Here is a 14,729-nt window from a genome sequence, read left to right on the forward strand (position 1 = left end):
GGAACCACACATCACAGAATACCTGCCCTTCACAGCTGTAAGCATAGACAGACTTCTGATAATCAGGATATCTTATTCCATACAGCTGTAGATATCCATGTTACCTTCCTTTCTTAGTTGTAAGTGTAGTCTTACTTTCAACAGTCAGAATAACTTTCTCTCCAGATCTGTAACACTTGCACTATGAATTTAAATGATAATGTAGCCTTCTTAGATTTTCTTTCTCCTCAGTTAAATAAAACACTGATTCAAGCATAAAACTTTATTGAATTAGTTCCTTTTCTGTTGTTGTAATATAATGTCTAAGTCAATTTATAAATTTTAATATGACCCCTGGTTTCAGAGAGATATGGGATTACCATGAATGTGGCATGGCAACTGGTTATTGGTGTATCCCTTCATTCTGTGATTTGATGACAGGTCATTTAAAAACACATACCTCAGCTGGAATTAGAGGCTCATAGCTGTAATCCCAGCATGTGGGAGCCTGTGTTGGGCAAATCTCTGTGTGTTTGAGGCTAGATTGGTTCCTATAGTAAATTCCAGGGAAGCCATGGCCACGTGGATACATCCTGTCTCAAACGAATTCCAAAAAGAAAAAAATCATATCTCATTATGGAAATTTTCTTAATATAATGTGAATGGACTCTGACAGATTCCAACAAAAGCTTTTGTTATTTTTACTCACATTAACATAACCGTGTTAACAATGAAAATAAGGAGTAATAAAGAGAGTCCATTCACAAAGGTATAGAAATCCATTGAATCCTTTGACAACCATCTAGAGGAACTTTCTTCACCTTCAAGTGATAGGAAACAGAAGGAACACTGCAACTTCTTCGTCTTCAGTATTATAATGACATATTTGGGACCTGGATTATTGACTCCATATTACTGCTTCTCTTGGGTACCCAAGTTTGATTCCTAGCACCATCTCAGATTGGTCAGAACTTCTTGTATTTCCAGGTCCTAGAGATCTGGTGCATTCTTCTGGTCTCTTAGGGCACCAAATATGCAAATGGTGAAAATAAAGGTATGTATGTGATTCCATATTGTAAAAAGGTGTTCTTCATGCATCTTAAAAAAGAATTAAATTTAATATAGGTATGTAAGTTTTGCCATTGAGCATACCAAGTGCATGCCAGGTACCAGCGGTAACCAAAAGATGATGTCTGATCCCCTGAAACTGGTGGTACAGATAGTTATGAGCTATCTTGTAGGTACTTGGAATCAAAGTCAGGTCCTGGTAATGAACAGCCATTGTTCTGAGTGCTGAGCCTTCTACTCATTAGTAGCAGTAAGATGTGAGTGGCTGATCTAAGATGAAATCTTTGAAGAAAGTGGCTGATGATCCAGAAGAAATAAAATAAAAGATTGATTGAATCAGAAACTTAGACTTGGTGCTTGAAGAATTTTCTGAGCCCATAACTCCATAAAATGAGGGTCAAGTACAAAAATGATCAGGAGGGAAACTGACAATAAAAATCTATAGAAAATAGTTGACCATTTAACCAAAGCCAAAATAATGAGTTTGTCTCCAATGTAGTAAATAGGCATCTATTGGAACCCATAAGCTCACATGTCAGATGGACCCCAGGTTTTTACCTCCTGTGAAGAAGAGAAAAGGAACTTGCAGGCATAAAGTCTGACTTATCTAAATGGAACCATATTGTGCTTCCCTGATGCCTACAAAATCTCTAGTTAGGAGTTTTGAATGGTGGTGACCAGATGATATCCAGGTTGTGGGGAGATCCTGTGACTTGAACTGAAGTCACTGTAAGGCTAAGTTATTAAGATACTTACATGGAGCTGTGGTTGAAAGAATTGTTAGGGAGGAAGCTTTGCAAAAGCCCATGAATCAAATGCCAAAGAGAAGTGCATAGCATACACTTAAGTAAGTTGGCACCATCTGTACTTTGTATGCACTCTACTTTGGTTGTTCAGCCTCCTTCAGGTCTTCCACTATTTACTTTTTTGGCAACTCGTGTAACTGTCAGTGATAGTATCCTACAGCCCCCATTTTGCAGTCTCCATGGGAACATAAAGGTCTTTAGTCTCCACCCCATCAATCCCCAATACTTGTCTACCTGGCAGGAATTCTAAGATACATTTAAATTTCTGCCTTTGGCTAACAACTAGTGAAATAATACACACTATGAAATTCTAGTTTCCCTGGGAATTTTACTGGGGAAAAAGACTGACTCCTACAGTTGAGACTGTGTCTACTGAAGAAATATTTACTCCTTATCTGACCACCTTACAGGACAGATAGGAGCTGAAGTTTGGGGAGGGTTTTAGAGATGGGAATGCTTTCATTTTATGACTTAGTTATATTAACTTAGTTGTATATATCCCTTGCCATCTATCTAAACCTGTTAGGACCCCAAGGATAAATTAATCACCTTATATCTTCATTACTTTTCCAAATTAGTCACACCAAAAAATATCATGTTTATTACTTCTATTAATAATTTGTTCTTTTTTCTTTTCTATTTTTTTATCTTAAATAATAGCCTGGTTATGAATCTCTGGCTGTCTTGGAACTCAGTGTATAGACTAGGATCTTGTAGATAATCAGAGAGATTTAGCCACCTTATCTCCAATGTACCTGGATTATAGTTAGGCACATCACAGACAACTAAATTAGTACATTTTTGTTGTTCAAGACAGAGTTTTTTGTGTATCTTTGACTGTGCTGCAACTATTGTTGAGGAGCAGTCTGACCTTGAATTTATAGAGCCCTACCTTTCTCACACTATGTATTCTGGAATTGTTTTGAACACCTAATCCTGCTTCTGTTGCTCAGTGCTGGAAAGAAAGTCCTTCAACTGCTTTAAGGATAGGCCTTCAGTGGTCAGTGAGAAGGAAAATAGATGATTGTCCTCCAACTAATCTGTATTTTATTGTGAACTTGCAAATGAAGAGGGACTCGTGTAAGCACTGAGTTCACTGACAAACTGTAAATCAGGTATAGTCCCAGTAATGGCGAATCAATTCCACACCAGTTATGTTTTAAAGGGGTATTTATTTTGGGGGGTAAAACTTACATATACCATAAACTGTCAGGAAGGGAGCCTAGTCGCTGGAGCAGGAGCCGGGAGCAGGAGCCGGAACCAAGTGCCAGAACCAAGAGGCCAAGCCGAGCTTGCCGCTCTTCTTTTAAAGAGAAATATACCATGCCCCAGTGAGCTGGTATTTCAGCGGCTATTGGCTGAAGCAGCAAAAGGTACTCCCACAGCACCTCCCCCTTTTGTTTAAGTAAGAGAGTTCTAAGCCTACTACAAAATTATGTACAGTAAGTACAAACCTACACAATTATATATGATAAATACAAATATCCTATTGCAACTAGCTAAAGTCTTGTATAATAAATAACTTGGCCAAGTCATGAGAGGAAAGTAGCTACATTTATTTAGTCTTCAATCACATAGAAGATCCGAGAAGGGAAATAATGTTACCTGAGTAATTAGGAAATGCAATCAAAGAACTTCCAAAACATGCAACAAATCACAGAGACAACTGGCTACCTGGGCAATCACCAAAGACCTGTTTGCAGCGTTGAAGCAACCAACTTTGACTAAGGCCTAGAATAACTGACAGATTATTTTTAACAGACAAGGGATTTTTCAAAACCATCTTACCCTGTCTTGGCAAGATTTAACAATTCTGTTTATCCATTTCCAGATTTTATCCATTTCCGGATTTTAACAGGCAAGAGATTTTCCAAAACCATCTTACCCTGTCTTGGCAAGATTTGACAGTTCTGTTTATCCATTTCTGGATACCGTGTATTTGTCAGTAGCTGAGGTATGGGCAGTTCCTTGCCCAGAAGCCAGTTTTGTCAAGAAGACAAGATCCAAGTGGACTGTCTTTGGTGCTCAACAATCTCTCGGGAATAGGTCAGTGTTGCCAGGAGTGATTGTGTCTCACTACACAGAACTCTAAGATTAAATTAAATGCCATTTTCTACAGCTCTTCAAAGAGGTTGAAGACTATTTATATATAATCTCTATGTATCTAAAGAACCTGATTAGTCTAACCATAAATATGACAGACATAGATGACTATTGATCTACAATTCTTAACATGTATCTAACTTAAAGATTAAGAGAATAAGCAACTGTGCAATAAATGAGGACAATGACCTCCAAATGTAAACAATAAATATCAATACATAAACAATATATGAGTATCTTAATTAGAGGTAAAAATGTACACTGCAATATGGTATACATATATCAATACATAAAAATGCTTTAAACAGGTAGATGCATGCATACATACAATATTCAATATATGCCAATGTAATTATCTATAAACAATAACTCACAAATACCATTATTATCTATCCAATTATCCCTTGTTTTTTTTTTCCAAAAAGACCCCTGAGCTTATAAAATTCCTTTCCCAACTCTCAACCGTATACTAATTATAATCAATCCCTAAATACTGTTCCTAATCCTGAGGACAAACTTAGCTGAGAGAGGGGACATTGTCCTCTAGAATTACTTCCAGCTGTCATGGGGGTATGATTCTTTCTGGAGGATCCTGTGAAAGTAAAATGATGGTTAAATTTCAAGGTCAATGTCTTTTAAAATTGCAAACAGTCTCTGAGTATTTTGTGGAGGTCTGGCCAGAATGTTGTACAAGATGTGCACCATTTCAGCTAACCAAGTTGGAATCATCTGTGCAGCTGATACCCTAAACAGGACTTGTAGTAGCACTATCAGTATCATGACGTCATATCAACTGAGTGGAGTTGTTGTTATGGGGGTCCCATCTTCTTCCTGGAAACTTCAAATGTCAGTGCAGAAAGAACTCATTGTTCATTGTGGAAAACTTAAACATTAATTATATAGACATATACAAACATATATTTAATGAAAGGTATGTTAGACATATTCAATGAAAAGTATGATAGATATGACGAAAAGCAAAGATGTTTTCTAAATTCATAATTCTTTCTGTCTCATATCATGGCTTTTGACATAAGACAGAAACTCCAAAAACTCTGGGTTTTTCTCCTAACAACAGGCTTGGAATTAGAGAGGGACCAAGCCAAGAGTGTAACTCCAAAACCAGCTCTATAAATTCAGAAATATGATTTAGTATATTCCAGAGCTTCATACTCACAGAACCTATTCAGTTTTCTTGATAATCCATATTGGGAAGTTATTTTTCCATCTGTCAGTATTCAAACATCCAGGGTCCTTTGAATTTTTCAAAGACTAGTGTTTTCCTGTGGATACAAGAACAGAACCCTGCCCTCATTCTATGTTTTTCTTACCACCTGTATGGTCATCATCATTGTAGATGCTGTCATTTCTCCTTTCCCAGTGGTTTCTTCTCTTCAGATCTAACCTTTATTAATTTTGATGGTATCCACAATTTTTCTTCTCCTGTGGAAACAAGAGTAAAACCCCTTCCTCAACGTAGCATATCTCCTGGCTTCCATTGAGAGGTCAGCACATCCTTGATATAAACCGGTTGATTTAGTTCAGCAGACTTTTCTATTATCCAGTGTCTTTCTGCCACTGTTGTTTCCTTCTCATTAGCGTTAAGAAAATTCAAGGTTAATAAGGCATTATGTAATCTATTTCTGGGGGCATTTTCCACCCCTTTCTGTTTATTTAGCATATCCTTTATAGTTCAATTTGATCTTTCTATGACTGCTTGACCTGTAGGATTGTATAGTATACCTGTAACATGCTTAATATTATAATAAGCAAAAAACTGTTTCATTTTCCTGGAGACATAAGCTAGACCATTATCTGTTTTTTATTTGTGCAGGTATACCCATAATGGCTATAACTTCTAATAAATGTGTGATTACTGAGTCAGCTTTTTCTGAGCTTAAAGCAGTTACCCACTGAAAGCCTGAATAAGTTTCAATGGTGTGATGTACATATTTTAATTTTCCAAATTCTGCAAAGTGGAACACATCCATCTGCCAAATTTCATTCCTTTTAATACCCTTTGGATTAGTCCCTGCAGGCAATGGTGTTTGGTTATAAAAAGAGCAAGTAGGGCATTTCTTTACAATCTCCTTAGCTTGTTGCCATGTAATAGAAAACTCTTTTTTCAAGCCTTTGCCTTTGACATGATTTTTTTTATGAAATTCAGATGCCTGCAGCACACTACCAATCAATAAGTGATCAATATCTGCATTACCTTGTGCTAGAGGACCTGGCAGACCTGTATGTGATCGGATATGTGTTATATACATAGGGCAGAGCCTGTTCCTGATCATGTCTTGTACCTGGATAAACAATGAGGTCAGTTCTGTATTATCAGGTATAAATTCAGCAGTTTCAATATGCAAAATAACTCTTTCTTCATATTGTGAGTCAGTAATTATATTAAGAAGTTCTTTAAAATCCCTAAGCACCATAAGGATGGCATATAATTCTGCCTTCTGGACAGAATCATAAGGGCTTTGTTCCACTTTACTGAATTCTTCTGATTTGTAACCTGCTTTCCCTGATTTATTAGCATCAGTATAAAATGTACAGGCTCCGGTTATTGGAGTATCACGGACAATTCGAGGAAGGATCCAAGAAGTTCTCTTTATAAAGTTAAGTCTCTTGTTTTTGGGGTTATTGTTATTGATTTCTCCCAAAAAAATAGCACAAGCTCTTTGCCATGGTTCATTGTCTTCCCATAGCTTTTTTATGTCATCAGTAGTGAAAGGCACTATAATTTCTGCTAGGTCTATACCTGCTAGTTGACGAAGTCTCAGTTTACCTTTTATAATTAATTCAGAGACCTTTTCTACATATGTTTTCAATTTTTTACTAGGTTTGTGTGGTAAAAAGATCCATTCTAAAATAGTATCTTCCCTCTGCATTAAAATTCCCGTAGGAGAAATTCTGGAAGGCAATGACTAGAATGCAACTAAGATTTGGATCCACCCTATCTACATGTGCCTCCTGTAATTTTTCCTCAATCATCATAAGTTCCTATTCTGCTTCAGCTGTTAACTCTCTGGGACTATTCAAATCTTTGTCACCATCTATGGTTTTGTTTAAATAAATTATTAGATCAGGTGTTATCCCAACAGCTGGTCATAGACTGGAAATGTCTCCTAATAATCTTTGAAAGTTATTAAGAGTTCGTAACCAGTCTCTCCTGATTTGTGCCTTTTGAGTCTTAATTCTTTATAAACCTATTTTATAACCTAAATAATTAACAGAATCTCCTCTCTGATTTTTTTCAGGAGCAATTTGCAATCCCCATTTAGGTAATACTATTTTTACTTCTTCAAACAGCCTTTCTAAGGTGTCTTTATTTTGATCAGATATCAGGATATCATCCATATAGTGGTATATTATGGACTTAGGAAATTGCTTGCTTACAATTTTCAATGGTTGGCTTACAAAATATTGGCACAGGGTGGGAGAGTTTAACATTCCCTGTGGGAGGATGGTCCACTGGCACCTCCTTGCAGGCTGAGAGTTATTATAAGTAGGCACTGTGAAGGCAAACTTTTCTCTATCTTTTTCTTGTAATGGGATGGTGAAGAAACAATCTTTCAGATCAATAACTATAAGAGGTCATCCCTTTGGAAACAGGGAGGGCAGAGGAATTCCAGATTGCAGAGGGCCCATAGGTTGAATAACCTTGTTGATAACTCTAAAATCTGTCACCATTCTCCATTTACCAGATTTTTTCTTAACAACAAATACAGGAGAGTTCCAAGGGCTGGTAGATTCTTCTACATGTCCAGCTTCTAATTACTTTTGTACCAGCTGTTCTAAAGCCTGTCACTTTTCCTCAGCTAAAGGCCACTGTTTAGTCCATATTGGTTTCTCAGTCAACCATTGTAGAGGCATGGCGCCCATGTGGATAACTGCAACCAAAGAAAGCCTGAGAAAGCTTGGGAAAGACTAGAGTAAAGCATTTGGGTTTTCAGCCGTAGCAGTAAAAAAGCCACACTCTTTTAAAATGCTGGCTTTCTGGGCCGTCCTGCCAGGGAAAACTCTGTCTCTTTCAAGCAGGCTGTCCCGATGGATACAATGTTGCAGCTTGCTTCCTGGCAAGGACCTTGAAATGCCTTAAGAGCTTTTGACTGTTGTTTTCTCCATATTCCTTAGCAAATTAAAGACCCACATGGTCAGAAAGAGAGAGATATACAGTAAAGAGAGATTCAACGAAAAAAACCTCTAAATGGTTTAAAGTCCTTAAAAGAAATAAAAAGAAAAAGAAAGAAAGAGAGCAGTTGAGTGTGGTGGTACACACCTTTAATCCCAGCACTGGGGAGGCAGAGACAGATGGATCTCTCGGAGTTTAAGGATAGCCTGGTTTACAGAGGGAATTCCAGGACAAAGATATGCAGAGAACCTGTCTCAATAAGCCAAAAGTTAAAAGTAAAAATAAAAGAAATAGAGGTTAAAATAAAGTCACATAAAGATGGAAACTACACAGGGAATCTTGATACTGTATGCTATTATGCTCTCTTTGAATTGTTTAAATGCTGAGGATGGAGCAACAGCTGCTAAAAGATACTTCCTTATAAATGCTGCAAAATTAATCCAAGATAGGTATTTTGAAAATACCTTGGCTTCAGAATTGAAGTCAAAAGGTATGTTACTTTGGAGAAGATATTTTGTTTTTGTTTCCATAGAAAATGAGAGGCTGTGGATTTATTCAGAGTTAAGAAAAATCATCTTTGACCAAGGGAGACCACTTGAGCAATCTCCAGTAGGAACAGATGGCCCAGATGTCTGAGTTCTTTATCCAGAACAGGTTTAAGACTGCTGCCTGAGATGAACAAGACTCACAGGATACTTCAGTCAGGACTTGATCATAACTCTAAATTTTCTTTAGGTCCCCATAAGATTATCAGCACCCCCAACCAGCAGGAAGTAGCCTGGAATACTATGCCCACATTCCCAAAAAAATGGACTATGGACATTTTCCTTTTTTTTAAAAAAAAAGAGGGGGAAGTGGTGTGGGAGAATTGTTTGTATTCTGTCAATCATGTTTTAAATAAATGCTGATTGGCCAGGCAGGAGGTGTAGGTGGGAAAACCAGACAGGAAGTGGAAATGATGCAAAGAGAGCAGGAGAATTCTGGGGAGGAGGAAGTTGATTCCTCCCACTCCTGCCCAGATCACCGAAGCAGCAGGATGTGAGCTGCCCCACTAAAAGAAGTACTGAGCCACATGGCTAACATAGATCAGAAAAATGGGTTAATCAAGATATGAGAATTAGCTAATAAGTAACCTGATCTAATGGGCCAATCAGCATTATAACTTACAGAGATTTCTTTGTGTAATTTTTCTCTGGGACTAAACAGTTGGGGGCAGGGGCCGGGCAGGACAGAAAAACCCACAAACAAGCAGGCCCAGCCTTTTCATGTTATATCTGTAGAATGAAGGGACTGGCTTGTTGGGGTATCTGTCCTGCCCAGTACCCCACAACCAGCAAGCCCCAAAGAAAATCAATCACACAGAGATCTCTGTAAGTTATAAAGCTCATTGGCCCATTAGGTCAGGTTTCTTATTAGCCCTTGTAATTTATATTAACCCGTTATTCTGATCTATGTTAGCCATAAGGCTTGATACCTTTCTCAGCATGGCAGCTCACATGTTGCCTCTTCAGTGATCTGGGCGGGAATGACTGAGGGAGCTTCCTCCTCCCTAGCCTTCTCCTATTCTCATTGCCCCGCCTCTACTTCCTGTCTCATTGACCCTCCTATATTTCCTGCCTGGCCAATCAGAGTTTTATTAAAATACATGATTGACAGAATACAGACGATTCTCCCACACCATTTTGTACTGCTTCCTTTTTCTAATATGAGAAATAGAAACATTGACAAATATGTTTATGATCTGTTGTGAGATTTTTCTCCCCTGAAGAGAGGGAGGAAGCAATGTCTATCCCAACTGTAAGTCCCAGTGAAGATGCAAAGTATCATTTCACCAATGTCCATTCTGAGGAACCAAGGAGTTTGTTGAGCTTACTTACTGAGCATGGGTGAAAAGATGCTTACAAGGATTTTGATACTGTAGTAGTTTTAGTCAAAATGACCCCCAATGTCCCATGGAGAGTGTCACTATTAGGAGGTGTAGCCTTGTTGGAGGAAGTATGTCATTGTCACTTTCTGTTGCCTATTGATCTGGATGTAGAACTCTCAGTTCTTTCTCCAGCACTGGTCTGCCCGTATCCCTCATGTTTTCTGTCATGATGATAATGGACTAAACCCCCTGAAACTGTAAGCCAGCCTCAATCAAATATTTTTCTTTATAAGTTTTGCTATGGTCATGGTGTCTCTTCACAGCAATAGAACCTCTAAGATACCAAAAATCCATATAACTAAAAGATGACTAGTATATGTGATTATCTATTAACCTAAATTTCTTAATTATACATTACATCTTTTGTGGATTTTCGAGACAGATTTTCTCTGAAGATTTGTAGTCTTACCTGGACCAGCTTTTGTAGATCAGATTGGCCTCAAACTCATAAAGATCCACCCGGCTCTGCCTCCCATGTGTTGGGGTTAAAGTTATGCACCATCACCGCCCAGTTATACATTACATTTTTAAATGAGATGCAGAAGCACAATACCTTAATCAAGAGCATAAATATACATATTTAACAAAATTGAACTTGATTTTTGATCAATATACTAAGATCCATACCAATTCAAATCTCCTGGGTAGAAAATGTCTTATTAGATTATACATCCTAGTCACAGTCCTTCACTAAGGGAACAACAGTCAGTACCTGAAGCAGAGACCATGGAGGAAATCTGCTCACTGACTTCCTCTCCATGGTCACTGAGCTTGCTCTTTTATACAACCTATGGCATCCTGCCCTGGCATGGCACTACCCACATCAATCACTAATCAGGAACATACCCACACAGACTACCCATACCGAGTATAGTAGAGTCATTTTCTTGATTAAGAAATCCCTCCTAATAGATGTCTAATTGAAAAAACTCACCCTCACAAATAATTCCCTTTCAATTTGAGACTCAAACATATAACTATTAGTCTGATACTCGAACACATTACTACTAAGCCATAACCTTTCCTTTCTTACTTCTCCTTAAGATCTCATCAGTATCATATCATAAAACACAACATATCTTTAAAAATCCCAAAATGTTTTATTCTTTTTAATTTCAACACTTATAAAGATTAGTCTCTCAATTGTGGGCTCCTATAACATTAAAAACAAGTTAAATACTTCTTTATTCCAAGACGGAAGAACCAAGACATGGTCACAATTAGATGATGCTGCCTATGATTCCAGTCTTGCCCCTTCTTAAACACCCCCAGATACACAAATGTTTAAATAAACAATGTATAGGGGTCTCCCATGTCCTCCTACCAAGCTGAGAGCTCCCATATTATAACTCATCATGTACTCCATGCTAAAGCAAGTCCACAGGAGACATGTCTCCTTGAAGGAATGGCTTCCTTGTGTGAGAGCAGAGTGGTAGCAGGGGTGTGTCTCAGCTGGGAAGAACTTGTCTAGAGTGTCCCAGTGAGAAACTGTGTTTGTGGATCAGTTGCAGAGTGCTTACCCAGCATGCATGAGGCCTGACATAAAAGAATCATCCTGAATTGTCTGTGGTTTTGATGTCAGAACCGAGAAAACAGATGAGGTCATTATGGCTAAGCTATTCTGTGTTTTCTAGGGATTCTCTGCTTCCATTTTGGATGGCCTTCCATACATATCCAAGATGAGGGTGGGATTTATTCCTCTCAATGGAGATCCACCTTTCTCAATTCCATTTGCAGAAGAGCCCTTCTTCCCAGTTATGTGTTCTTAGTAACCTGGTCAGAAGCCATTTATCCATTTTTATAGTTGTTCTTCTCAAACATCGTTCAGGCCGTGTGACTCCAGAGGAAACTCCACAGATGGGGAGGAGTACTGACGGCAGGCTCTGGAGTGAAGAAAGTGGTCAGCAGACATTTCTATAAATGTCCTCGACATGCCCAGAGGTGTTTCCATAGAGGGTCTAAGATTGGTGAAGTTGGTCATGAAGATGAGCCATAGGGGGCCATTAGAAGGAACCACAAGAGATAGCTAGAGGGTGAAGGCAGTGACTGTCACAGCAGCTTCCTCCCCACACCCCTGGTTCCTGACATGAGTTGAGTTTTAGACTTGAACCTATTAACTACAGATAAAGTGACTTCCTGGGGAACAGAATCCTGTGGTCAAATGGTGGACAGAGTCATGTTTCCCCCAGTGGACACACACTCCTTACTCAGTGAGTGGGCCCTGGAGAGGAGGGAGTTACCAACCTTAGGTAGAAGATTAAAGTTGAACACTGGGCTTGAAAACCCAAAGTGTCTGTCATCAAGCCTTGCATTCACCTGCCCAGGGTGAATACTAAATCAGAACCATGATGGCACCCACAGGAAGAACATGGATGAGCACTGTGCTGAGGGCCAAAGGGTTCTTGGGCAGGTCCAGTCTGGATCCAGTATGATACAACTCTACATGGCTGTCACAGTTGTATGAAAGTGTCATTTGTGGTCATCTAACTCTATCTGAGAGATGATTTTCAGTCATCCTGTTGTCATGGAAACCTAACCCAGCCACCTTATGGCTCCTCCCAAAGGTTAATATTCCTGTAGCCTGTTGTTAGCCTCCATGGTCCTTATCATTGGGAAGGGTCACTCCTTCATAGAGACAGGGGATGTGGCCATTATATATCTTGATATATATATATATACATATATATATATGTATATATATATATATTACGCGTGATATATAATGGCCACATCCCCTGTCTATATATATACAGTAAGATATATAAACTTAGTTTATAGTGTGGGTTACATGATGGGTACCCTCAGGTTGGCAGGATATATGAGGGACCCGTGGCCATTGGTTGTTAAAACCTTCTCTGTGTGTCTAGGGCAAGACTGAATTAGTAGACCAGCATCACGAGGGTCACCAGGGGCTCAGATAGCGCACAATGCAGAGTGTTATGTATTCTGAGGTCTAGGGGACATGTATCTTCTCACACTCTGGGACACTGGGGCTCCTGGTTCTCAGGGCTATTAGAGTAAGAGCTGAATGAATGATGACTGGAAGGACACACACACACACAAGACACAACCAGTTATTAAGAAAGTGGGCACCAGGGACAGGAACAGGCTTCAGGAGCAGATGCCCTGTGCAATTCCCTGAACTCTTAAGTAAGCAGGGTACAAGAGTTGAGGTCACATGCGTGGTTTTTTGTGTCTGACAAATGAGCCACTGGTTCATAACACTGAACTACCAAACCATTAGGTTTCTGTGTAGAGGGTGTGTGTGTCTGTGTGTGTGTGTGTGTGTGTGTGTGTGTGTGTGTGATTCCAGTCCTCCTTCATTTAAACATCATGCTGAAGAAGGAGGTGAGAGTTCCACATCTTGATAAGCAGGGGACATAAACAACTGTGTGTTACACATTTGTGTAGCTTTAGCAACAACCTCCTTAAAATCCACCTCCACACTGAGACACATCTTCAACAAGGCCACACCTATTTCAAAAAAGCCACCCCTGGTAATAGTGCCATACCCTGTGGGTGCCATTTTCTATCAAACCACCATAATGATCAATCAATATGTGGTGAAAAATTTGGAGGAATTGACAGAACGTTTTTAGAACTAGTAAACAATTCAACAAAGTCACAAAAGAAAGGCAAAAGCAGGTCACATGGAAGGAACTCGACTCACAGCTGCACACAGCCATGCACAGGGAGGCTTAGAGAATGGTGGAGGCTTTACATTTTGGGAGACACATCTCCCCCTCATGGCCACTGTGTGAACTGCTACTATTAACTTACAGGTATGACCACTTGCCCATGAGGAGAGCCATGGACACAATACAGGCAGCAGAGAATGAGAGGCCAGCCTGGGATTAGGAGCAGGACAGCATGCTGTGAGAAGCTGCAAGGTGCTTAGACCCCCGCTGAATGGAGGGGACTTAGAAGGGATGACCCAGAAATGAGCTAGGAGGGCGTTCCCAGAACCTGTATTGGTCAAGGACTTGCCTAGCTTGAGTCAGCTCAAGATGGAGTAGGGAAGTAGGGCCACTGTTGTGGGAGACCACTTGTTTGTTTCCTGGCTGCCCAGACTCCTGAAATAATCATACAAAAACCATATTATTTAAATCTCTGCTTGGTCCATTAACTCTAGTTACTTATTGGGTTAATTTTAATTTAACATCTTAATTTAACCCATCCCCATTAATCTGTGTATCATCACAAGGCTGTGGTTTACCAGATAAAGTTCCAGCCAGCAGCTGCCTCTGGCAGGGGCTACATGGCTTCTCTCTAAATTCTGCCTTTCTTTCTCCCAGCATTCAGTTTCATTTTTCCTGCCTACCTCTATTCCCTGTATAGGCCAAAGACAGTTTCTTTATTAACATATGGTATTCACAGCATAGAGAGGGGAATCCCACATCACCTTCCATTTTCTGTTTAAATAAATAGGAAGGTTTTAACTTTAACATAGTAAAATTACATATAAAAACAAGTATCTGGCTGGAGAGATAGCTCAGTGCTTAAGAGCACTGCCTGCTCTTCCAAAGGTCCTGAGTTCAATTCCCAGCAACCACATGGTGGCTCACAACCATCTGTCATGAGATCTGGTGTTCTCTTCTGGCCTGCAGGCATGCATACAGGCAGAACACTGTATACTTAATAAATAAATCTTTAAAAACAAAAACAGGTACCAAAGAAGAATTATACTTTTATTTTTTTTTATTTTAACATT

The sequence above is a fragment of the Myodes glareolus genome, chromosome 22, assembly GCF_982192425.1.
Source record: "Myodes glareolus chromosome 22, mMyoGla1.1, whole genome shotgun sequence".
NCBI classification, from domain to species: Eukaryota; Metazoa; Chordata; class Mammalia; order Rodentia; family Cricetidae; genus Myodes; species Myodes glareolus.